This window comes from Schistocerca cancellata, chromosome 2 (genome assembly GCF_023864275.1).
Source record: "Schistocerca cancellata isolate TAMUIC-IGC-003103 chromosome 2, iqSchCanc2.1, whole genome shotgun sequence".
Lineage (NCBI taxonomy): Eukaryota > Metazoa > Arthropoda > Insecta > Orthoptera > Acrididae > Schistocerca > Schistocerca cancellata.
The window spans coordinates 182,298,931-182,324,880 of NC_064627.1; the positions used below are offsets into that span (position 1 = coordinate 182,298,931).

Here is a 25,950-nt window from a genome sequence, read left to right on the forward strand (position 1 = left end):
GCGCCTAGAACCGCTCGGTCACCCCGGCCGGCAGCTTTTCTCTCTCAAGGAAATTTGTTGTTTTGGAACTTAGAACAGACTCAAGAACTCCACAGCAAAAAGGCGCTAATGACCTAAGGAAAACGATTAAAAAATTAAAAGGAAAGTAAACATTGCTAATGTTGCACCCCTTTGTACTCATAATTCTTCTATTTTTTTTAAAGAAAAGAAAAGGCTTCGCAGTTTGTAGCAGGCACTTTCTGCCTTAATCCCAGTTCACAAGAACAAGAGAAGACTGTGATACGGGAACAAGGTCCTGCCATTCAAAGGCGGTGCTCCATGCTCATGAAAAGGCGAATTCTGCCTAGGCGCCTATGGCAGGTCTTTTATCAGTATTAATTCAACGGGAACAACAAGTAATTAAACCGCAGCTCGTTACAGGAACGACTGTAGGAGCTCTTACACGGAAGCTATTGCGCTTTGCAACAACACGACGGCTTTCGGAATTTAGGCAGGCTCCTTCCACTCCTCCATTATATTGCCCGCAGCGTCACAAAAGACGCCGGCCGGTTCTTAGAACTCCCGCCGCCGAGTGGAGAAGACCATTAGCACTCAAAGGGAACAGCCTGCATGTGATGAAGCGGCAGCGCAATCGTGTTAAGTTAGTTAAGGCTGTGCGAGGCTGGAGACGGTCAGCCAACGTGCATCCATCGCCAAAGGCTGCCGCTTTGCATAACCAGACGAAGAACTTCACGATGGGTTCCCCCTACGAATGTTATCACTGTGACACGGGACTGTTCTCATTTCTACACAAACTGCGGGTAGTATTGGGGTCAGAGTTGGATCTTAAAGCGTCGTGAAAGATAGCAAAAGTCTGTAAATTGTACTGACCTGGCGTCTACAGTCCAGGCTTGTTCCACCGCAGTGGAAGGAAATGCATTACTGGCGATTAAACTGCTACACCAAGAAGTAGTTCAGGTGATAAACGGGTATTCATAGGACAAATATATTATACTAGAACTGTGATTACATTTTCACGCAATTTGGGTGCATAGATCCTGAGAAATCAGTACCCAGAACAACCACCTCTGGCCGTAATAACGGCCTTGATACGCCTGGGCATTGAGTCAAACAGAGCTTGGATGGCATGTACAAGTACAGCTGCCCCTGCAGCTTCAACACGACACCACAGTTCACCAAGAGTAGTGACTGGCGTATTGCGACGAGCCAGTTGCTCGGCCACCATTGACCAGACGTTTTCAATTGATGAGAGATCTGGAGAATGTGCTGGCCAGGGCAGCAGTCGAGCATTTTCTGTATCCAGAAAGGCCCGTACAGGACCTGCAACATGCGGTCATCATTATCCTGCTGAAATGTAGGGTTTCGTAGGGATCGAATGAAAGGTAGAGCCACGGGTTGTAACACATCTAAAATGTAACGTCCAGTGTTAAAAGTGCCGTCAATGCGAACAAGAGGTGACCGAGACGTGTAACCAATGGCACCCCATACCATCACGCCGGGTGATAGGCCACTATGGCAATGACGAATACACGCTTACAATGTCCGTTCACCGCGATGCCGCCAAACACGGATGCGACCATCATGATGCTGTAAACACAATGAAAAAATGACATTTTGCCATTCGTGCACCCAGGTTCGTCGTTGAGTACACCATCGCAGGCGCTCCTGTCTGTGATACAGCGTCAAGGGTAACCGCAGCCATGGTCTCCCAGCTGACAGTCCGTGCTGCTGCAAACGTCGTCGAAATCTTCGTGCAGTTGGTTGTCTTGCAAACGTCTCCATCTGTTGCATCTGTTGACTCAGGGATCGAAACGTGGCTGCACGATCCGTTACAGCCACGCGGATAAGATGCCTGTAATCTCGACTGCCGTTGGGATCGAGCACGGCGTTCCGTATTACCCTCCTGAACGCACCGATTCCATATCCTGCTAACAGTCATTGGATCTAGACCAAGGCGAGCAGCAATGTCGCGATACGATAAACCGCAATCGCGATAGGCTACACTCCGATCTTTATTAAAGTCGGAAACGTGATGGTACGCATTTCTCCTCCTTACACGAGGCATCACAACAAAGTTTCACCAGGCAACGCCGGTCAACTGCTGATTGTGTATGAGAAATCGGTTGGAAACTTTCCTCATGTCAGCACGTTGTAGGAGTCGCCACCGGCGCCAACCATGTGTGAATGCTCCGAAAAGCTAATCATTTGCATATCACTGCATCTTCTTCTTGTCGGTTGAATTTCGCTTCTGTGGCACTTCATCTTCGAGGTGGAGGCATTACTTTCCAGTCAACCCTCGTATGTAATGTTTGGCGCTAAGAGCGTTCCGGGACTACAACAACGTCCTATTTTGTTTTGCGTCGAATAGCTCTCGTTGCGTGTAGAGATCTAACGTCGGTACATTAGAGTGGTATTATAGAATTAGTGTGCTTTTACCGAAATTCCTTCCGTAAAAACGAGAGAGTCAGGGAAGTTTTAAAAAAATAGGGGGGAGGCCAGTCGGGAGTGGACGCTAACGAAGCTGGTCATCCCCAACAGTGGCCGGAGCTAACGCGAGCTGCGTCGCTCTCCGCCCTGACCCACAGCTGAATGTAAACAGCTGTGGGGCAGCGCAGATTGCCGCTAAAGCTGCGGCGAACCACCATTCGGGGTCGGTGCTGCCCCCTTTTATTGTCGGCGCGCCTGCTACTCGTGTCCTGATTTAATTAACCGTAACTACAGCCCGGAAGCGGCTCGAGTGCCGCCGAACAGCGGTTGTTGCGCGCCGGAGCGGCGCGTTAATTTTTTGCTTGCCGGCCGTTGCTAGGCAACGCGGCGGGGCGATGGTGCACGTGTTGGCTCGTTCCCCGCTCACGAGCTTTACCTGCCGCCGTTTGCGGCCCAGGCGTTGGTCTGCAGCGAAAATGAAATTGCTTATCTCGTGTCTGGCGTCAGAGCTACCGGCCCAGTTCTTTGTGCAGATATCAGATCGGGGGGTCGGCGTCCGGTAAGGCTGCGAAACCTGGGATCCGTGGCTTAGACGTAGCCGCGTCGATCCTAGTGCTGTCCTTACGGGGGCTGTCTCCTTCACCCAGTCAGATGCTACAGATCTTAATGTAATTACCAGGGCGTCTCCCTGACGCCATGACGAAAAACGGGGAAAAAAATGCTTTGCACGGATGATCAGATACTGCGCCTAACCAGAGTTAAGCCGGCCGAGGTGGCCGAGCGGTTCTAGGCGCTTGAGTCCGGAACCGCGTGACCGTTTCGGTCGCAGGTTCGAATCCTGCCTCGGGCATGGATGTGTGTGATGTCGTTAGGTTAGTTACGTTTAAGTAGTTCGAAGTTCTAGGGGACTGATGACCTCAGAAGATACGTCCCATAGTGGCAGAGCCATTTGAACCATAACTGAATTAAACTTCAGCTTCCGAAAGTATTCACCATCTTCTTCGTTAGTAGATGACTGTCTACCGGGAGTTATTATTTTTGTTGAAAAATGTAAACACTGACGCCGTTGTTTAAGGAATGGAATATCACTTTGGCGCAAATACACGGAAAACTTTGCCGAACGCAAATGAGAAAAATGATATAAAAAATTTGAAATTCAGAAAGAAGTATAATGCTATTAAAAGGGTAATGAAAGATGTAGTGTTTGAAAATACTGCCTTACGCGATCAAGGTTTCCAGATGCGGGAACTGCACTTAATTAGAAAGGAGGACAGTTGCAGAAGCTGACAGTCAAATACAAGCTCCAAAAACCACATAAGTGCACAAAATATTTTCGGTGTACACACTGCGCCAAACCTGAGCTAAACTTGAGCTTCCGAAGATAATCACCATCTTCTTCGTCAGGAGATGACTTTCTCCCGAGAGCTGTTATTTCAAATCGCCCCCGTAGCCGAATTGTCGAAAAAATGTAAATGTTGTCTGACGTGGTTATTCAAGGTGAGGGAGGCGCCTGAAATGGAGCACCACTTTGCCACAAACAAACGAAAAACTTTACCGAAAGCGAATGAGGCAAATAATACTAAAAAAAAACTTGAATTATAAAACGAAGTAAAATGCTCTTAAGAGAGTAATCAAAGATTTAGTGTTTGAAAATGCTGCCTTATGCGACCAAGTTTCCCAGATGCAGGAACAGATGGTAATTAGAACGGAAGACAGAAGATTTTTGTTAAAGAAACTTTATCATCTACAGACAGTTGCAGAAACTGACAGTCATTCGTATAAATTTTAAAAGCTCCAGGGACTCTGGAAATAAATCTCATTAAAGAAGAAAACAAAAAAGGTTGTACAACATATTCCGTTTTGAATGACAGAGAGACCATTGTTTCCAGTAGCTCTTGGAAGACTCACAGTGCACAGTTTGGGCGAGGTTGTGTCTAATCGATCTGATTATCATACAAAAAAGTTGATTTTTTCTGTGGGTTTTTGCTCAACAAGAGTTTATGGGAGCCTCCTAGATCCAGAAAAGAAATGCGTGTACACTTGCAAAGTTTTTGCTGGATGAAGCTAACCAGGTTTGAAATAATGCCAGATAATGATCCAGGAGCCTCTCTTGTTGGCAGCTTTGAAAGTGAATCCCATTCATAGTTGCTACATTACATCAGTGGGGCTGTTGTCACTGATGCGATCAACGGTGTCCTGAAGTTCGCACCCTGTGAAATTCGCACACAGGAAAGGTCGAGGAAAGGTCCTCTAATCTCTCCGTCCGATCGCCGCCCGGCAGGTAGGAGAGCCGAAGGGCTTATTTTACGGCAATGTGTGGCCGCAATATTGTTGCCAGCAACATTGCTGCAACGCGTCAATGCCCAGGCCTCATCCGACTCTGTTCTTGTCTGTATGTGTTTGCCTTCCACCCTCAGCCTCTATTTTTCTTCCTAGCCGACAGTGCTGCTGTGTCAAGTCACGTGGAACATCATTATATCGATCTTGGAGAATAGGTTCGTCTCATTAATTACACTGCTCCAAGAATACAGGTATGTAAAACGGGGCAAACGAGACAACCAACGAGAAATCCATGAACGTGATGAATACATTTACAACTAGAGCGAAAGAAACAGAAAGTAACGTGTACAAAGAGCGAATTCTGAAAAATATATATGGTGGTCGATCTGAAGTTTTGAATGAGATTATCTTGAAAATTATATACATCGGGTAAAAATGATACTACACGTGACCTCCAGCCGCCGCCCCGTTGGGTGGGGCGGGGGGACAACTTTTGAATCTTAAATGAAAACACCCATTTTTTATTGCTGATTCGGATTCTCCACAAGAAAGTAATCAAGTTTTGTCTGAAACATTATTTTTAAACCATTGACAGATGTCGCTGAAATCGAGAATAAAGTAAAATTGGGGAAGAACTCTGATTTACTTAGATTTATCCGAGAAAGACGCATCCAATCGTTAAAAAATGTGCACCGATTCTTTCGTTACGTCAAATTAAGCTATTTTTGTACAAAAGTATCCTTACCGCCACAATTTTTGAAGTAGGGAGGCGGAATGGTATTAAAATCTCGTTAGGGGACTCTTCACAATTGCATTACTCACCCGTCGTCGCATTCGAGGGTTGGATTCCCTCTCTTCTTCATCAAAGTTTCACTGCCTGGGCTACACTCAGGGTGCAACTTCGAGGTGGAAGATCCCCACCGTTTCCTTGCCGTGTCGTCTGCTTACCGTCACTACTGCTCGCCGGCCGGTCCTCCTCCTCGCCGCCGCCGCCGCCGCCGCCGCCGCCGCCGTTTGGTCGCCGCCTGCCGGTCCTCACCGCCGCCGCCGCCGCCGCCGCCGCCGCCGCCTGGTCGCCGCTGCCGCCTGCCGCCTGCCGCCTGCCGGTGCTCGCCGCCTGCCGGTGCTCGCCGCCGCCGCTGCCGCCGCCGCCGCCGCCTGGTCGCCGCCTGCCGCCGCCTGCCGCCGCCGCCGTCTGGTCACCGCCGCCGCCGTCTGGTCGCCGCCGCCGCCCTTCTCGCGCGCCGCCACCATGTCCCAACCCACCACCACTACCACTATCATTTTCACCTCTCCCTCCGCTGCTCCAACCACCATCACATGGAGCTCATCCTCCACCCCACTTCCCGTCCTTCCTTCTCTCCCTGTCCACCCCACCCCTGCGCCACTTTCGGCTGTACCCACCCCCAACTCCTCTTCCCCTATCACTGTCGCCCCATCGACAGCTACAGACTTTCCGCCGCTCCCCGCACCGCCTCCGACAGGCTCCAAGCCAGCACGGGTCTCTGCTCGACGTTCCACAGTCTCAGTGACACCCACGCCCCCACCGTCTGCGTCTTCCGCTGCTCAGGGTGGTCCTGCCCCCCGCCATCTCCCCCTGCAACCCGTCCCCCTGCCCCCTCCCCACCCAGTGGTGTCCACGAAACCTTCCAAGCGCCCGAATGCTGACCCTTCCCCCGAAGTCTCCTCCAAAAAAACCCCCAATCCCCGTGACCCACCCACTCCCATGGACGCGGCCCCGACCCCCACCCCCGCCACGCCTGCCACCCACACCTTTGTCCTCTCCAATCCTGACCCTCAATTCCTTGATGCCCGCTCCCTCACTCTCGCCATCCGGAAATACTGCCCCAATGCTCCCATCTCCCAACTGATTCCTCGCAAGGACTCGGTCCTCATCAAATCCCCCAATGCTTCCTTCCACACCGACCTCCTCTCCCGCATCCCTCGTATCCAATTTGGCCAACGTGCAACCCTCACCCCCTACCACACCCCGTCCTCTCCCCGTCAGCCTCAACCTCCCCGCCGTCCGCCGACCTTCACCGCTGTGATCACGAAGCTTAGCCCCGTGATCACGGAGGCTGAGGTGTTGGCGGAACTCAACTCCCGGCCCGACATCGAAATCCGCTCGGCCCGTCGCATCTTCAATGATGCCGGGCCGACTTTTCTCATGCGGATATTCACTGAATCCTCCTCCTCCATTGACCGCCTCCTCACCGAGGGAGCCCTCATCTACAATCAGCGCCATAAGGTGGACCCCTCCCGTTCCCCAGTCCAATCCTACCGCTGCCAACGCTGTCTCACCTACAATGACCACGTTACCTCTGCCTGCAAGAACCCCCCTACTTGTCCCCACTGCAAAGCCTCCCACTTCCTCAAGCATTGCCCCAACCTCACCTCTCCCCCCTCCTGCAACACTTGTAATGAACCACATCCTACCTACTCCTCGAAGTGTAAAGCGAAACCTCCACCAGTAACCCCTGAGCTCACCGTCCCTGTCCGTCCTGTTGATGACCCCATCCACCCCAACAACTCGCTCCGCCCTCCCCCTACTGCTGAGGACATCATCCGTTTCACCACCATTGTGCTCCAAAACATCCACCCCTTCCAGCGCTCCCACACTCTTTCCCAAATCGCCCTCGCTGCCCGTTCCATCTTCCATCTTACCACCTATGCCACTTACTCCCACAACCAGGCCCACTTCACCTTCACCCCCCTCACCACCCTCGTCTCTCTCTCCACTCCCATGGTACAACAACCGTACCGTATCCTGTACCACAACATTCGCTCCCTGCCCACCCACAAACTCCTCTTCCTCCACACCCTACGTCAGCACCGCGTGGATGCCTTCGTCCTCAATGAAACCTTCCTTCAGCCCCGTATCTCCGTCTCCACTGCCCCTTACACCCTACATCGTACCGATAACCCGTACCCTCTGGCACGTGGCGGAGTTGCTATAGGCCACCTCAAGCACCTCCCTGTCCGGCCCCAACCTCTCCTTAACAATCCTGCCGAGCATCTCACCCTCAGCCTCTTCTTCCCCGCCCTTACCATCACCTGTGCCACCATTTATGTCCGCCCTTGCACCCCCATCCCATATGATTTCCTGGCCCACATTGACCGCACCTTCTCCACCTACGTGATTGCCGCCGACCTCAATATCCACAGCCGTGATCCTGCCGACCTCCGGCGGTGGCATCAGTTTCTCACCACTCTCCAGGGAGACCTGGTTCCCCTGCCCCAGCACACCCGGCCCGAATCCAACACCACTCCTGATGTAGTCCTTGCCTCTCCCAACCTCCTTGGGCGCATCACCGTGGATGTCCTTGACCTCATTGGCAGTGACCATGCTCCTGTCCTCCTCACTATCTCTAACGGTCGCCATCCCCGCCACGCTCCTCGCCCTGACGTCCCTCCTAAACTTGTCCATGATTACTCCCGTGCCAACTGGGATGCCTACCGGGATTCCATTCACACCCAGGTTGACAGCCACGACCTTCCCCTCCAGTCTCCTGATGACATCTCTCGCACTGCTGCCTTCCTGCACCAGACCTTGTCTGACGCCGTCGCCACCCATATCCCCACCAAAGCCATCCACCCTCACCGCCCCGCCCTGCCTCCACAGGCCGTCCTTCTCCTTCGGGAGTCCCGCCGCCTCTACCGCTCTTTTCTCCGCACTCGTGACCGGGATACACTTACCCGCCACCGGCAATTACAGCGACACATCCGCAACCTGCTTGTTGCGAAGAAACGCCGAGCCTGGCGCCAGACATGTACACACCTCAACACCACGCTCCCCATCAACTTTTCCAAGTATTGGTCTGCTTTCCACCGCCTTACTGGGAACCGCCCCACCCCCCAGTACCCTCTCCTCCTTAATGACCGTCCCTTTCCTGACAACCTCAGTAAGGCCAACCACTTTGCCTCCCACCTCTCTGATGTTTTTTCCATCCCAGATGATCCCCACTTTGATTATTCCCTCTTCCCTGATGTCATGGACCGTACGAATACCTCTGTTCCTCCCCTTGCTCCTAGCTTCCAGTACTTGGGCCACACCCCACCATCTGCACTTAACACTCCCATCACTACACAGGACATCAGCCTCACACTCCGCACTAAACGCAACACTGCTCCCGGCCACGACTGCGTTACCTACCGCCACCTCAAACACTGCCCTCCCTCCTTCCTTTCCCTCCTTGCCGCCCTCTACAATGTCATCCTTGCCACTGGCTTCTATCCCGACCTGTGGAAAACCTCCCGTATCCAGATGTTCTCCAAACCCAATAAGCCTCCATCTGATGCCTCTTCCTATCGTCCTATCTGTCTCACGTCGGTGTTCAGCAAGCTTTTGGAATCCATCCTTTCCCGGCGCATCCATCTCCACCTCCACCAAAACCACCTCCTCCCAAACACCCAATGTGGCTTTCGACCTTCCTTCTCTGCTGATGACCAACTCCTCCGCCTCACTCATCTCCTCTCCCTCCAGCTTAACTCCCGTCGCTCCGCCATTTTTGTCTCACTTGACCTTGAAAAGGCCTACGACCGTGTCTGGCATCCCGGTCTCCTGTTTAAACTCCAAACCTACGCCCTTCCTATCAACTACATCCGTCTGGTGGCCTCCTTCCTCTCCCGCCGCCCCTCCTACGTTACCATCCATCATGCCAATTCCCGCACCTTCTACCCCTCTGCCGGTGTGCCCCAGGGCTCTGTCCTCTCCCCTCTCCTCTACCTCCTGTACACAGCAGATATGCCCCAACCCCCCCCTCCAGTGCACCTCTTGCAATATGCTGATGACACCGCATTCCTCGCCCTCGCTCCTACCCTCCAACGGTCCCAACGCCTTCTCCAGAATCACCTTGACCTTTTTGCTGCATGGTGTAACCAATGGCTCCTGAAACTCAATCCTTCCAAGACCCAGGCAATCATCGTAGGTCGTACCACTCGCTCCTTCCGGCTCCTGGATTTCTCCCTTACTGTCTGCGCACGTCCTGTCCGTCTCACCCCCACCCTCACCTACCTTGGCCTCACCATTGACCGTCACCTCACCTGGATCCCTCATCTCCGATCCATCCAATCCAAAGCCCACAACCGCCTCCGCCTCCTCAAACTCCTCTCTGGCCGGACATGGGGGTTGCACCCCTCTACCATCCTCCACACCTACAAATCCTTAATCCATCCCATCCTCTGTTATGCCAGTCCTGCCTGGATATCTGCCCCCCCCAAATTCTATCAGTCCCTCCAGATCCTTGAGCGTCATGCACTCCGCCTCGCCTTCCGTATCCGCCTCCCGTCCCCCACGCGTATCCTCTATGATCTCATTCCTTTCCCCCATCTGCTCCTCTTCCTCGAACATATCCGCATCCTCTACACCTCCCGCCGTCTTGAACCCCCTCACCCCCTGGTTGCTCCTCTCCTCTCCCATCCTCGCCCCCTGCCCCATCTTCACCGTTGTGTCCCCCCTACCCTCCATCTCTACACCCTCCATCTCCTTTCCCAAGGTGGCTTCCGTCAACTCCCCCTCCCGGATGATGCCCTCTCTCCCTCCATTTATCCTTCCTATCAACTCTGATCCTCCCTCCCCCTCCTTTCCTCTGTCCTTTCCCTGGGCTCCCTCTTCCCCCCCCCCTTCCGTCCTGTTTCCTCCCCACTACACCTCTCCCTACCTCCCTTCTCCCCCCCAGTCCTTTTGTATTCCCCTCCTCTGCCTACCCCCCTCCCTGTCGCGTCTGCCCCCCACCCCTCTTATGGGTCCTCATCCTCCATCAGCTCCTTTCCCGGTTCCCCTCCCCCCCCCCTTCGCTTTTACTCTCCTTTCCCCCCCTTTTTGTTTTCCCATCTCCTGTCCAGTTTCCCCCCACCTGCTCTCGACTGTGGTGTCACCTTTGCCGACTTTTTCGTGCTGTGTTCTAGTGACTATTCAGTGTTGTGTTGCGAACAGAAACCATGCTGTCGCTGGGTGTGCATTTTATATACTTTGCGAACAGAATCCAGACTGTCGCCGTGTTTTTTTAATTGTCTATTGTTTCCCCTGTCTGCTCCGTATGTATTTTTATTCGCTTCATCCTCCGTCTGTTGTTTGTTTTAATTTCCCCATTTTCTTTTCACCTTGTTACTCACTAAGTCCCCGATTTTATCGCCTGTTTTTTATTATTGTTTATTCTCCTGCTCTTTATCAGAAAATCTGTAGGCTGCAGAGCGGCGTCCTAAGCTGCTGCCAGCCCGCCCCCTTCGGGGGGAATTGAAATTCAATAAAGGAAAAAAAAAAAAAAAAAAAAAATACTCACCCGATTGTGGCGCTACCGTGGCCAAACTGCGAACTATGGCTCAGTATGCAGTCGTGTACATCACAGATGTTTGAGACTTGAAAATGTCCTCGGAACCATGTAGTTTCATTTAATAATCACTGACGATAATGTTCATTCTGCTGTAGTATGTATAATGGAGATGCTGGTGATGCATGAAAATGTCCTCGATGGAGGCGTAATGAAGAACACGACTGTAGATCCTTGTGAAACCACAGGTAGTTACTAAAAGTCATTGAGGGGGAGGAAGGGGAAGGGAAGAAAACTGAAAGATAGTGCGAGGTGGAGTGATGCAACTACCGCTGGAAAACTGCAAGCGCAAGTTTTTGGTAAAGTTGTCCTTTATGCGTGGTTTGCCGCGAAATTATCGCTAGCACATGAAATCTTCAACTGAGTTAACGACGTTTCTTTCCCGTGTGAGATTCATACGAAGAAATGTCAGTGTGGCAAACCTACCTTCGGGCGATGCTCGTAGTGTTCGGAATTTCTATGTTTAGAATGCGTCTACGATCGGTATCATCCAGGAAAATGCACCAACACTTTCTGAAGAATTAACATAAAAATAAGAATTAATGTAAGAATTGATATAGGAATGAAAATACGAGTATGACACTTAAAAAAAAAGATTTTAGCTCTTGAAAATACCATAGACACATATATTATACAGGGTGGTCCATTGGTCGTGATCGGGCCAAATATCTCACGAAATAAGCGTCAAACGGAACAACTACAAAGAACGAAACTCGTGTAGCATGAAGCGGGAAATCAGATGGCGCTATGGTTGGCCCGCTAGATGGCGCTACCATAGATTAAACGAATATCAACTGCGTTTTTTGAATAGGAACTCCTATTTTTTATTACATATTCGTGTAGTACGTAAAGAAATATGAATGTTTTAGTTGGACCACTTTTTTCGCTTTGTGATAGATTGCGCTGTAATGTCTAGAACATATAGGGCACTATTTAAGCGTACAGTTGGTAACAGGCAGGTTTTTTAAAGTAAAATACAGGACGTAGGTACGTTTGAACATTTTGTTTCGGTTGTTCCAGTGTGATACATGTACCGTTGTGAACTTATCATTTCTGAGAACGCATGCTATTACTGCGTGATTACCTGTAAATACCACATTATTCAAAAAATGCTCAAAATGATGTCCGTCAACCTCAATGCATTTGGCAATACGTGTAACGACATTCCTCTCAACAGCGAGTAGTTCGCCTTCCGTAATGTTCGTACATGCATTCAGAATGCGCTGACGCATGTTGTCAGGCGTTGTCGGTGGATCACGATAGCAAATATCCTTCAGCTTTCCCCACAGAAATAAATCCTCGGACGTCAGATCCGGTGAACGTGCGGGCCGTCTGCTTCGACGACCAATCCACCTGTCACGAAATATGCTATTCAATACCGCTTCAACCGCACGCGAGCTATTTGCCCGACATCCATCATGTTGGAAGTACATCGCCATTCTGTCATGCAGTGAAACATCTTGTAGTAATATCGGTAGAACATTACGTGGGAAATCAGCATACATTGCACCATTTAGATTGCCATCGATAAAATGGGGGCAAATTATTCTTCCTCCCATAATGCCGCACCATACATTAACCCGCCAAGTTCGCTGATGTTCCACTTGTCGCAGCCATCGTGGATTTTCCGTTGACCAATAGTGCATATTATGCCGGTTTATGTTACCACTGTTGGTGAATGACGCTTCGTCGCTAAATAGAACGCGTGCAAAAAATCTGTCATCGTCCCGTAATTTCTCTTGTACCCAGTGGCAGAACTGTACACGACGTTCAGAGTCGTCACCATGCAATTCGTGGTGCAGAGAAATATGGTACGGGTGCAATCGATGTTGATGTAGCGCTCTCAACACCGACGTTTTTGAGAATCTCGATTCTCGCGCAAGTTGTCTGCTACTGATGTGCGAATTACTCGCGACAGCAGCTAAAACACCTACTTGGGCATCATCATTTGTTGCACGTCGGAGCTGATGTTTCACATGTGGCTGAACACTTCCTGTTTGCACTTGGATGATGTCGTCCAGGATACCGAGCAGCGTACATAGCACACGCCCGTTGGGCATTTTGATCACAATAGCCATACATCAACACCATATCGACCATTTCCGCAATTGGCAAACGGTCCATTTTAACACGGTAATGTATCATGAAGCAAATACCTTCCGCACTGGCGGAATGTTACCTGATACCGCGTACTTATACGTTTGTGACTATTACAACGCCATCTATCACAAAGCGAAAAAAGTGGTTCAAGGAAAACATTCATATTATGTACTACACGAATATGTAATAAAAATTGGGGTTGTTATTTAAAAAAAACGCAGTTGATATTCGTTTGGCCTATGGCAGCGCCATCTAGCGGGCCAGCCATAGCGCCATCTGGTTTCCCCCTTCAAGCTAGACAAGTTTCGTTGTTTGTAGTTTTTTCGTTTAATGATTATTTCGTGAGATATTTGGCCCGGTCACTATCACTGGACCACCCTGTATAATAAATGTGTGACACTTGTAGTGGAGTCCAGATGTGGCTCAGCTATTAATATGAGTACCTTGTATCCTATAACGTCATAAGAAACTTCAGTGTAATAGTACTCAACGGATATGGGATGATAAACGAAGAAATTAAAATAAATAGAAACAGTACTCGTGTTTCGAAAATGGGGCGCAAAGGCGACTGGCAGAGATGCTAGCCATTGTGCCACAATTTCGGCTAATATCATCACGTGCTAGAAGGCATATGCAGTTTTTCGAAAACTTTGACATTCGTTTCCTCATTTACGGTCGAATAGCGGAGACACTTGTTGGCTTATTGAGACTCCTCTTCCAGTGACTGAAGTTTCTGAGAAATCGGATTAAGGCACTTGGTGGGTTCTCCTCATTAGTCACATCAGTAAAATCGGTATGCCAGTAGGCGCGTGACCACTTCAGCAGCTGGGTGTCGCGTTGTTCTGTGCGCGCGCGACGCCATAGCCCGTGCCCTCATGACATTTCAGCGCCAGCGCAGCGCGTCATACGGAAACAAAGCCATCGTGGACATCACCGGCGTATTCTGGCGAGGGCTAACTCGCACGCACCCCCGGGGCTCACCTTGTTCTGCGTTTGTGCGCGCGTGGTCCGGACGGCCTCAGGGGTGCATATTACACTCCGGGAATTCAAGAGCAGATGCAAAAAACACAGTGTTTACACTGCGTGTGCCCTCTGGCGCGCTTCCACTACAGTTCGCCATGGGAGCTTCCTTTGAAGAGAAATCCAGAAAAAAAACAATTTAGGACACCGTCCTCCGGCACGAAGGATCGGAACGGTTGTTGTTGAGACCTGTTTGTAAGAGCAAAAAAAAAAGTGTAAAACTATTGGATTAATATAACTGACACTGCGGAAATAAAATTTTGATATGATAAATAATACGATAATAACAGACACAATGCGCATGAGAAGAATCCAATTCATGGGGCATTTAGAAAGAATGGACTCAAACAGGTTAACGCACAAAATCCATACATTTTTAAAGAACAAAACTACAAGACCGAACTGGTACAAACAGACGGAAAAAGACCTGAGAGAATTATGGTGTCCAAATCTACATGACAGAAATGAAATCAGAAAAATCACAAACACACGGGGTTTTGAGGAAGAAGAGAGAAAAATTAACCGACCTACGTGGCCTACGCAACGAAAGCTAGCCCATTCGTTGTTTATGAAGGAATACTGGGCGAAAAGGAAGGCCAACAAATGTTGATTACGCGTGGTCCTAAGTGATCCATCCGCGAAGAACAAGAAGAAGAATACGATAGTTAACTATGCTTGCAACAAACTGCTCTCTGTGTATTCTGTAATTGTAAAATTTCTCTTTGATATGTAATGAACGAATCTACATCTACATCTAAATTTATACTCCGCAAGCCACCCAGCGGTGTGTGGTGGAGGGCACTTTACGTGCCACTGTCATTACCTCCCTTTTCTGTTCCAGTCGCGTATGGTTCGCGGGAAGAACGACTGTCTGAAAGCCTCCGTGCGCGCTCGAATATCTCTACTTTTACATTAGTGATCTCCTCGGGAGGTATAAGTAGGGGGAAGCAATATATTCGATACCTCATCTAGAAACGCACCCTCTCGAAACCTGGACAGCAAGCTACACCGCGATGCAGAGCGCCTCTCTTGCAGAGCCTGCCACTTGAGTTTGCTAGACATCTCCGTAACGCTATCACGCTTACCAAAGAACCCTGTGACGAAACGCGCCGCTCTTCTTTGGATCTTCTCTCTGTCAACCCGACCTGGTACGGATCCCACACTGATGAGCAATACTCAAGTATAGGTCGAACGAGGCGGCCTAAGCGATGCATATCATCGACAGTTTCTGTCTCACTGTATCTCCTGAATGCCCGAACAACATCGCTTTGGTTCACTCCGAGACACCTGGACACTTTCATTGTTGAGAGCCCTTCCTGGCACAAAGTAACAATGCGAAAGCGAACCAACCGCGCTATTGACCGTCTAGGTATGGTTGAACTACAGACAACACGAGCCGTGTACCTCCTTCCTGGTGGAATGACCTGAACTGATCGGCTGTTGGACCCCCTCTGTCTAATAGGCTTTGCTCATGCATGGTTGTTTACATCTTTGGGTGGGTTTAGTGACATCTCTGAACAGTCAAAGGGACTGTGTCTGTGGTACAATATCCGCAGGATTTCTGGGAACTGGGGTGATGAAAAACTTTTTTTGATGTGTGTAGAAACATGCTGTACTTCATGGTTAAACAATTTCACGCAAAAGACAAACAACTAAATAAAAATAAAGATTAGAAAATAACAGACCAATCAGCTTAATCACTTTCAGTACCACGCAATTGAAAGTTAAGGAGATAGTCCTCATCCGAAAGTTCTAAAAGTGATTTTTTTCCTTAAAATGTTCTCTGGCATGTCTGCTTTATTGTAGTGTTCGTCCCAAGTTCTCCCGGAACTCCGTTATCGAGTTACAATGCCTTACAGGCGTTATGGAAACAATGAACCTGCTCGAACTTCAGATCTGACCAGCCTGTTACAACTTCTCCACGAAAGCTGACTTAAAGCGTATCGAGCGAGCAGAGCAGTGGATGACAGAAGCTAGCAGGGCCACAATGACCACGAAGGAGATGCAGGAGGACCACTTCTTGGATCCGAATGGATTGTTGTGTGGTCCAGGGACCGCCGAACAGAGGTTTGACTTAACTACAAAAAATGTAACCCAAAACTTCAAATGCGTTTTTCTCGATACTCTATTTTTCAGACTGGTGGGAAACATAACTTTAGAACGGTGCAAGCGATTTTGATGCGAATTTGATGCCGGCATTCTGAATTGAATTCTCTATCAGCGTATGTAGCGATTTTGCAATATACACTCCTGGAAATTGAAATAAGAACACCGTGAATTCATTGTCCCAGGAAGAGGAAACTTTATTGACACATTCCTGGGGTCAGATAGATCACATGATCACACTGACAGAACCACAGGCACATAGACACAGGCAACAGAGCATGCACAATGTCGGCACTAGTACAGTGTATATCCACCTTTCGCAGCAATGCAGGCTGCTATTCTCCCATGGAGACGATCGTAGAGATGCTGGATGTAGTCCTGTGGAACGGCTTGCCATGCCATTTCCACCTGGCGCCTCAGTTGGACCAGCGTTCGTGCTGGACGTGCAGACCGCGTGAGACGACGCTTCATCCAGTCCCAAACATGCTCAATGGGGGACAGATCCGGAGATCTTGCTGGCCAGGGTAGTTGACGTACACCTTCTAGAGCACGTTGGGTGGCACGGGATACATGCGGACGTGCATTGTCCTGTTGGAACAGCAAGTTCCCTTGCCGGTCTAGGAATGGTAGAACGATGGGTTCGATGACGGTTTGGATGTACCGTGCACTATTCAGTGTCCCCTCGACGATCACCAGTGGTGTACGGCCAGTGTAGGAGATCGCTCCCCACACCATGATGCCGGGTGTTGGCCCTGTGTGCCTCGGTCGTATGCAGTCCTGATTGTGGCGCTCACCTGCACGGCGCCAAACACGCATACGACCATCATTGGCACCAAGGCAGAAGCGACTCTCATCGCTGAAGACGACACGTCTCCATTCGTCCCTCCATTCACGCCTGTCGCGACACCACTGGAGGCGGGCTGCACGATGTTGGGGCGTGAGCGGAAGACGGCCTAACGGTGTGCGGGACCGTAGCCCAGCTTTATGGAGACGGTTGCGAATGGTCCTCGCCGATACCCCAGGAGCAACAGTGTCCCTAATTTGCTGGGAAGTGGCGGTGCGGTCCCCTACGGCACTGCGTAGGATCCTACGGTCTTGGCGTGCATCCGTGCGTCGCTGCGGTCCGGTCCCAGGTCGACGGGCACGTGCACCTTCCGCCGACCACTGGCGACAACATCGATGTACTGTGGAGACCTCACGCCCCACGTGTTGAGCAATTCGGCGGTACGTCCACCCGGCCTCCCGCATGCCCACTATACGCCCTCGCTCAAAGTCCGTCAACTGCACATACGGTTCACGTCCACGCTGTCGCGGCATGCTACCAGTGTTAAAGACTGCGATGGAGCTCCGTATGCCACGGCAAACTGGCTGACACTGACGGCGGCGGTGCACAAATGCTGCGCAGCTAGCGCCATTCGACGGCCAACACCGCGGTTCCTGGTGTGTCCGCTGTGCCGTGCGTGTGATCATTGCTTGTACAGCCCTCTCGCAGTGTCCGGAGCAAGTATGGTGGGTCTGACACACCGGTGTCAATGTGTTCTTTTTTCCATTTCCAGGAGTGTATTAAAAATTTAAAAGGAAGGGCAGCGTTGTCCGTAATATTGATGTTTTATTGATAGCAAAATCGATTTTCAATCACATAGTGATCATCTTCGGTGCTGTGGTGTACAGATTAAACTCATAGACATTGGTATCAAATTATTAGTAACCAAAACTGAGAAGCGGTCACAATAACAATAGAGTTATTGTGATCACTTCTCAGTTTTGGTTACTGATAATTTGATACCAGTGTCTATGGGTTTAATTTGTACACCACAGCACTGAAGATGATAACTATGTGATTGAAAATCGATTTTGCTATCAATAAACCATCAATATTATGGCCAACGCTGACTTTCCTTTTAATTTAACACATATGGTCGTTGTGCACACAGCACTCTATGAAGCCGCCAATCAATTAAAAATTTAGTTTTCAGTGCACGCGTTTGTCTCGGTTTTGTGAGAGGAGAAGATGACATCGTTGTTATAACTTAATATTTTTCCATTATTATGTGTGTGCTGAAAGAAAATGTGTTGAAAATGATTTATAAAAATTTATTTTTTCGCAGGACCAATAGGAGTCATTCGTTAATTTCCGCCTATGACCAATGTTTCTGCTACAAGAGGTTCTTTCACCCAGTGCAATGGTTACAGGCGAAGTCCAATGTGGACACAAAAATGATTTCTTAAATAGAAAATTGCAAGGTATAAAAGTATATCATCAGATTTAGCATTGCTTTTTATTTTGTTTGGAGATGGTCATGCATATCACTTATTCTTCATGAGTCCAAAGAGAGCTACCCCCTTAACTCATGGTTTCAGTCCGTTGGTGTATTCGGAAACGACTGGCGTATGTAACTTCGTGTGTTCGACGTTTTACTGTCATTCACTGCACATTTGCATAGCGTTCGTGTCTGCGTGACGGATGTGAGGTATTCCAGAAACCGATACACGAGTGGTGCCTGTGATTGACGTGAATCCATTGACGGGAATAGTAATAAACCCCAACAGTAATTGATTATCTCGCGAGTGTTTACTCGACACTGAACATGGTACACTCCAACGTAGAGCTGCGAGTAATTTCATCACTGCGTGTTTACGACGCAATATCAGGTGGAAATCTATCTGCTGTTTCCTGTAAACTCCGGGTACTATTCTCAATTTATATGAACTTTCCAATGCTGTAAACCTCCAGTAGGCGGACACGACTGTGTTTACACTTGTTTTGCTAGAGAGTAATGAAAAAGCAGCATATTTTGAATGACGATCAGTTTGCCGTTAGAAAGGGTGAAGGTACAAAGAGTGGCTCTTGATAACTGAAGCAAGACAAGAAAACTGAAGAAACATTCAAAGAATTTGACGACCTAGAAAAAGCGTTCGACAACGTAAAATGGTGCAAGATGTTCTAAATTTTGAGGAAAAAAGGTGTAAATTATAAGTAAAGATAGGTAATATACAGTATGTGCAATTACCAAACCGGAAAAATCAGAATGACAATCAAGAACAAAGTTTTAAGACAGTGCAACCTGTTCGTCGAAGAAAAAAAAAATCAGTGGGATTAAAACAAATAATGGAAGGCTATGAATGATAAGATACTGCTGAGGTCATCGGTCCCTAAGCTTACACACTACTTAATCGAATTTAAACTAACTTACGCTAAGGACGACGTACACACCCATGCCCGAGGGAGGACTCGAACCTCCGACTGGGGGAGCCGCACTTCGCTGATGACATTGCTGTGCTTAGTGGAATCCGGGAAAAAATTGCAGGACATTTTTAACTGGATGATTGGTCTGCTGAGCAGAAACTGTTGATTGAGAGTAAACCGAAAAAGATGAAAATAATGAGGAGTAGCACAAGTGAAATAATCGCTCTTAACATAAAAATTGAAGACGATAAAGTGAAGGAATTCTTCTTTGGAACCGAAACAACACGTTATGGAGGTAGCAACGACAACATACGAGTAAAGGGCAGACTAGCACAGACATTCCCTGTTATTACTCCTAGATTCTTTGCCCAAGGAGAAAAGTTGGTAATTGTCTCATTTAGTGTTAAAGCTGGTAGGAATTCCAGATATTTCGGGCTAATGATCTTAGGATGTTCAGCAATTACCGCTTGAGTTTTGGATGTGTTGAAGAGTTTAAATGAAATAGAAATGCCAATTAATACAGTGCTTAGTTCAACGGTTAGGTGTAAGACAATACTGGGAAACTTGCACCATTAATCGAAGAGGGAGCACCTCTGTCCACGAGTATAAGAACAATGCTTCGGCACCTGCTTCCGATCATGTGCGACATTATGGCTAAATTCGTGGAAAAGTGGTTATCCAGCGCTAAACTACTTGTGTAAAGACGAGCGGAGAGTGAAGCTCCTGCTTCCTGACATCTCTGCAGTTTCCTGAGTTGATGTAGTTTAGCATTACCTTTATACCTGTATATTAAAAAATTGAATGTCCAAACTGTTTGAAAATGCACATGCAAACAGTGTCTACTAAATCAGTAATGGCAAATATATTCTGATATGCATCAGCCAAAGACTAAATAAATGAATAAACGTGTTTGCTGTTGTGGTCTTCGGTCTTCAGTCCGAAAACTTGTCTGATGTAGCTGTCCACGCTGCTATGTCCTTTCCAGCCCTCTCCATTTCCTAATAACTACTGCAACCTACATCCTTTTGAATCTGCTTACTCTATTCGTCTCTCGGCCTCCCTCTGCAATTTTTGTTCCCCCTTCCCCCCCCACCCCCCTCCCCGCGCCTCCCTTGGTGATCCCTTTATATCCCAGAATGTGTTCTATCAACGTGATCTATCCATCTAATTTTCAGCATTCTTCTATAGCACCACATTCTGAATGCTTCTATTCACCTCTTGTCTAATCCCTTTATCGTCCATATTTCACTTCCATACATAGCTACATACCATCGGAAAAGGCTAACACGTAATTCATATTCAAAAATGCTTTTCTTGCCATTGCCATTCTACGTTTTATATGCTATCTACTTCTGCCCCCTGTGTGTTATTTTACTGCCCGAATAGCAAAGCTTGTCTGTTACTTTTAGCGTCACATTCCCTGATGTAATTACTTCAGTATCGACTGATTTAAATAGGCTACATTTCATTATCCTTGTGTTCCTTTGTTAACGTTCATCCCTTATTCCTCTAGGGTATAAATTAGACAGTAAATACACTAAATATAGAGGCACGAATGGAGTTTTTTTTAAAAAAAGGTGGGAGATGATACTTTCTTACTTTCCTCTGCCCTTCTTCCTTCAAATATAATTACATATCACTCCCACTTTTACTGTCTAGATATTGTATAATAATCTGAGGATGTGCTAAGAAGTAATGCGACCGACATTTTTATGCGAAAATTCTTAAGGCTTTTTAAATGAAATTAACGTTATTAATATTCTACACCTTTATTTGCATGTCTACGTATGTATTTTGGAAACTGGTGACGAACACATTTCTCCCAACCATAGATTAGTTTTTTCGCACTGTCACTGTAGAATGTTTCATTTACGTCTACATGGCTACCCTGCAAATCACACTTACGAACATGGCAGTGGGTTCATCGAACCACCTTCACACTAATTCTATATTATTCCAGTTGATTCCGTGTTTCTAGATTTCCAGAAGGCTTTTGACACCGTACCTCACAAGCGGCATCTAATCACATTGCGTGCTTATGGAATATCGTCTGAGTTATGCGACTGAAGTCGTGATTTCCTGTCAGAGAGATAACTGACGGAAAGTCGTCGAGTAAAACAGAAGTGATTTCTGGCGTTACCCTAAGTAACGTTACAGGCCCTCTACTGTTACTCATGTTTATAAATGATTTAGGAGGCGATATGAGCAGCTGTCTTAGGTTGTTTGCAGATGAAGCTGTCATTTATCGTCCAGTAACGTCGTCAGGTGATTAAAACAAATTCAAAAATGGTTTAGGTTAGTGATCTGTATGGTGCGAAAATTGGTAACTGACCCTAAACAATGACAAGTATGAGGTCATCCTGGTGGGTGCCAAAAGAAATTTATTATACTTCGGTTACACGATAAATCAGTCAAATCTAATGGCTGTAAATTCAACTAAATATCAAGGAATTACAGCTACGAACAACTTAAATTGGGAAGAACACATAAGAAATGTCGTGAGAAATGCGAAACGATGACTGCGTTTTACTCTCGAAGAGAGCGCGGAAAAAACGAACACTTACTTACATTTTTCCGTGAGAACTCTAATTTCCCTTTATTATGATGATCGTTTCTCCCCTTGTAGGTCAGCATCAACAAAGTATTTTCGCATTCCAAGACGAAAATTGGTGATGGAAGTTTCGTGAGAAGATCCCGTCGCAAGAGAAAACGCCTTCGTTTTAACGATTTTCACCCCAAAACCTGTATCATGTCCGTGACACTCCCTCCCCTATTTCTCGGTAACACAAGACGTGCTGCCCTTCTTTGAACTTTCTCGATGTTCTCCGTTAATTCTATTTGATAAGGTTCCCACACTGCGCAGCAGTGCTCCAGAAGAAAACGGGTAAGCATAGTGTAGGCAGTCTCTTCAGAGGATCTGTTGCATATTGTAAGAGTTCTGCAAGTAAAACGTTTCCACAGCATTTGTTGTGTGTTCTTCCCAATTTAAGTTGTTCGTAATTGTAATTCCTAGATATTTAGTTGAATTCACAGCCTTTAGAGTTGAGTGATTTATCGTGTAACAGAAGTATAACGAATTTCTTTCAGCACTCACCACCAGCACCATACAGGTATCTTATCTAAACTGTTTTTCAATTACTTTTGATCTTCTGATGACTTTACTAGACGATAAACGACAGCATATTCTGCAAGCAACCTAAGACGACTGCCCAGGTTGCCTCCTAAATCGTTCACGATGATGAGGAAAAAAAAAAAAAAAAAAAAAAAAAGTGTCTCCATCAGAGTGAAATTTTGATAAACCCTATAAAATAATACATAGAAAATTAAGTATGATAAGTATGACAAGAAAACACATTAACCAAGACGAATTTGTCATGACGTACAAAGGTTACTTACGTAAAAGGACATTGCGAAAAAGCAATGGTCAGAATTTAGAGCAGCTATGAAACCTTTTTCACCTGCAACTGATCGATCACCTTGTGGACAACGTGCCAATCAGGATCCAAGCACGCTACAATGTCATGGGTGGAACAACACGGTATTGAATTCCATCCAGCTGCTGATTTGGATTTGACAGAAATGGAAGGTTGTGTAATTCCAACAGACAGCCTCTATTTTTGCTACTGTCTTGTCCTTATTTTACAAAAAAAGTGTTTTCCTCTAATTTCAAAAGAGTGATGAAGTAAATGAAGACCAGATGGTAGATATGACACTGCGAGAGTCCGCAGCTCGTGGTCGTGCGGTAGCGTTCTCGCTTCCCGCGCCCGGGTTCCCGGGTTCGATTCTCGGCGGGGTCAGGGATTTTCTCTGCCTCGTGATGACTGGGTGTTGTGTGCTGTCCTTAGGTTAGTTAGGTTTAAGTAGTTCTAAGTTCTAGGGGACTGATGACCATAGATGTTAAGTCCCATAGTGCTCAGAGCCATTTGATACTGCGAGAAGCATGTGACAGAGCTCTGGAAAATCTAATGTAAATCACGGCCCCTCAAGTAGAGCACATTGGCCTAGAATTGCTGAGTTCCTTGGGAGAGCAAGATATCAGAAAACTGTTGCACGTGATATGCAGTGTATATGAGACAGGCGAAACACATTCTGAACTGAAGAAGAATGTAATAGCTCCAATTCCAAAGAAGATAGGTGCTGATTAATAAGTCAGGGTTGCAAAATTCTGACGGAAGTGATTTACTGAAGAGGAGGAGACGTAGTACAGGCCTCCTCGGCGGGTGATCAGTTTGGGCCCCGGAGAAATGCAGGAGGCAATACTAATCTTACGAGTTATCTTAGAAGCGAGGTTAAAGAAAGGCTAACCTAAATTTACAGCGTTTGTACGTTCACAAAAGCTTATGACGATGTTGGCTGGAATACACTCTTTAAAGCCGACGGGCGTGGCCGAGCGGTTCTAGGCACTTATGTCTGGAACCGCGCGACCGCCACGGTCGCATGTTCGAATCGTGCCTCGGGCATGGATGTGTGTAATGTCCTTAGGTTAGTTAGGTTTAAGTAGTTCTAAGTTCTAGGTGACTGATGACCTCAGAAGTTAAGTCCCATAGTGCTCAGAGCCATTTGAACATTCTTTAAAATTCTGAAAGTGAGAGGGATAAACTACAGGGAGCGAAAGTTTACCTTGTACAGAAACCAGGCTGCATTTAAGAGTGTCGAAGGAATATGAAAGGGAAGCTGTAGTTGAGAAGAGAGTGGGACAGGGTTGCAACCTATCGAAGGTGTTGTTCCGTCTGCGCACTGAGAAAACTGTGAAGGTGAGAAACAGAAACGTTAAAAGGGAACTGAAATTCAGTGAGAAGACATAAAAGCTATGTGGTTGTTTGATGGCATTGTAATTCTATCAGAGACAGCAAATGATTGTGGAGAGAAGTAATACGTACTAGATAGCGCCTTGAAAAGTAGTTGTATGATGCAATGCAAAAGGAAGGTAACTGAATGCAGTTAAATTAAGACGAAGCTGATTTTAATTAGACTAAGAAATAAGACACTAAAAGTAGATGATGTGTTTTGCTATTTGGATAGGCAGTAGAGTAGGTATAAAATGTAGACTGAGTATTGCAAGAAAAGCCTTTATGAACAATAAAAGAGAACTTGTTTTATGAAATATAAATTTAAGCAGCCTATTAAGAAGCCTTTTCTGAAGATATGGTACTGAATGTATAGTACGGAAGTAAAATGTTGATAATAAACAGTTGAGAAAAGGAGATAGTAGAGTATTCTGAAACGTAGTAGGACAGAATAATGCCGACGATTAGATGATTTGATCAAATAACTAAGGAGGAGGTAGTGATAGAATTGGGGAGAAAAGAAGTAATGGCACAACCTGAATAAAAGAACGGATCAGTTGGTAGGACACCATCTGAGGCATCAAGAGACCGTCTATTTGGTATAGGAGTGACGTGTACAGGGGTGGGGAAGGAGAGGGGAGAGTTGTACAGGAAGAAAAATGCTTGACATAGTAAGCAGGTGCAATTGGACGTGAGTTGCAGTGTCTATGCAGAGCTGTAGAAGCTTGCACAGGGTAGACTAGTGGTGAGAGCTGCATCAGAACAGTCGTTAAATTGAAGACCACACAAACATCAACAACAACAACAACAACAAAGCTTGTTATTTCAGTCCCTGCCCCCCTTGAATTTAAGAACATACACATTCGTAAATATGCTGTTTATGCTAAACCTTGTCAAATTAGTTTGTCAGATACAATAAGGAAAGAAAATCAAACCTATGTCATGCACTGACAGATTTACTTAAAATTCCCTTTTGAATGGGATGTGCTTTGTTGAGGTTTATAATATAGGGTACACCGATGGTAATGCCTCACGAAACGAGATTCTTGCAGCAAAGCATCGAAGGCGTGAGGAAGGGCAGTAGGGCCGAGAAGTTGGCCAGAGTTTGTCGGAGGGGTGACGACGGAGGCGAATGTTAACAGATGTCCGCTTATAGCATTCTGATGGCGGCCGACCTCGGCACAGCAGTGTTTGGGGAGCGCCAGCTAATTGCGGTGGACGCCGAATCGCGATGGGATGGGCTTAGGCCGCTTGAATTAATTCTGCAGACCCTGCCCGCGTTTAGCACCCGCCGTCTAGCATTCAGATTGGGCCGGTAATTCTTGTTGCCTGGTGCTTACGGCCTCTGTTCTGGGCATCCGGCTTAACACGGCCCAAGTCTGCAAACTGCAGGCATCGGCAGTCCGCAGGCGGTTCAGGTAGAACCGTACGTATCCGTATTTCGGTATGTGATATCCATGCGCGGCATGACACCTAAACGGATGGAAATCTATATCTATGTATACGCACATCAACTTAATTTCGAAATTCATGCCACAGAAAACAAAAACTGTCTGAGGCATGCGTATATATTCATTTGCAATGTGTTCAGAAAAAAATGGTTCAAATGGCTCTGAGCACTATGGGACTTAACATCTGAGGTCATCAGTCCCATAGACTTACAACTACTTAAACCTAACTAACCTAAGGACATCACACACACCCATACCCCATG

The 25,950-nt window shown here is 47.3% G+C and overlaps 1 pseudogene; it reads left to right on the forward strand.

Moving 5' to 3' along the window:
• Nucleotides 1-3,504: 3,504 nt before the first annotated feature.
• Nucleotides 3,505-25,950, forward strand: part of LOC126152330 (transforming growth factor beta regulator 1-like) — a 51,791-nt pseudogene continuing 29,345 nt past the window's right edge.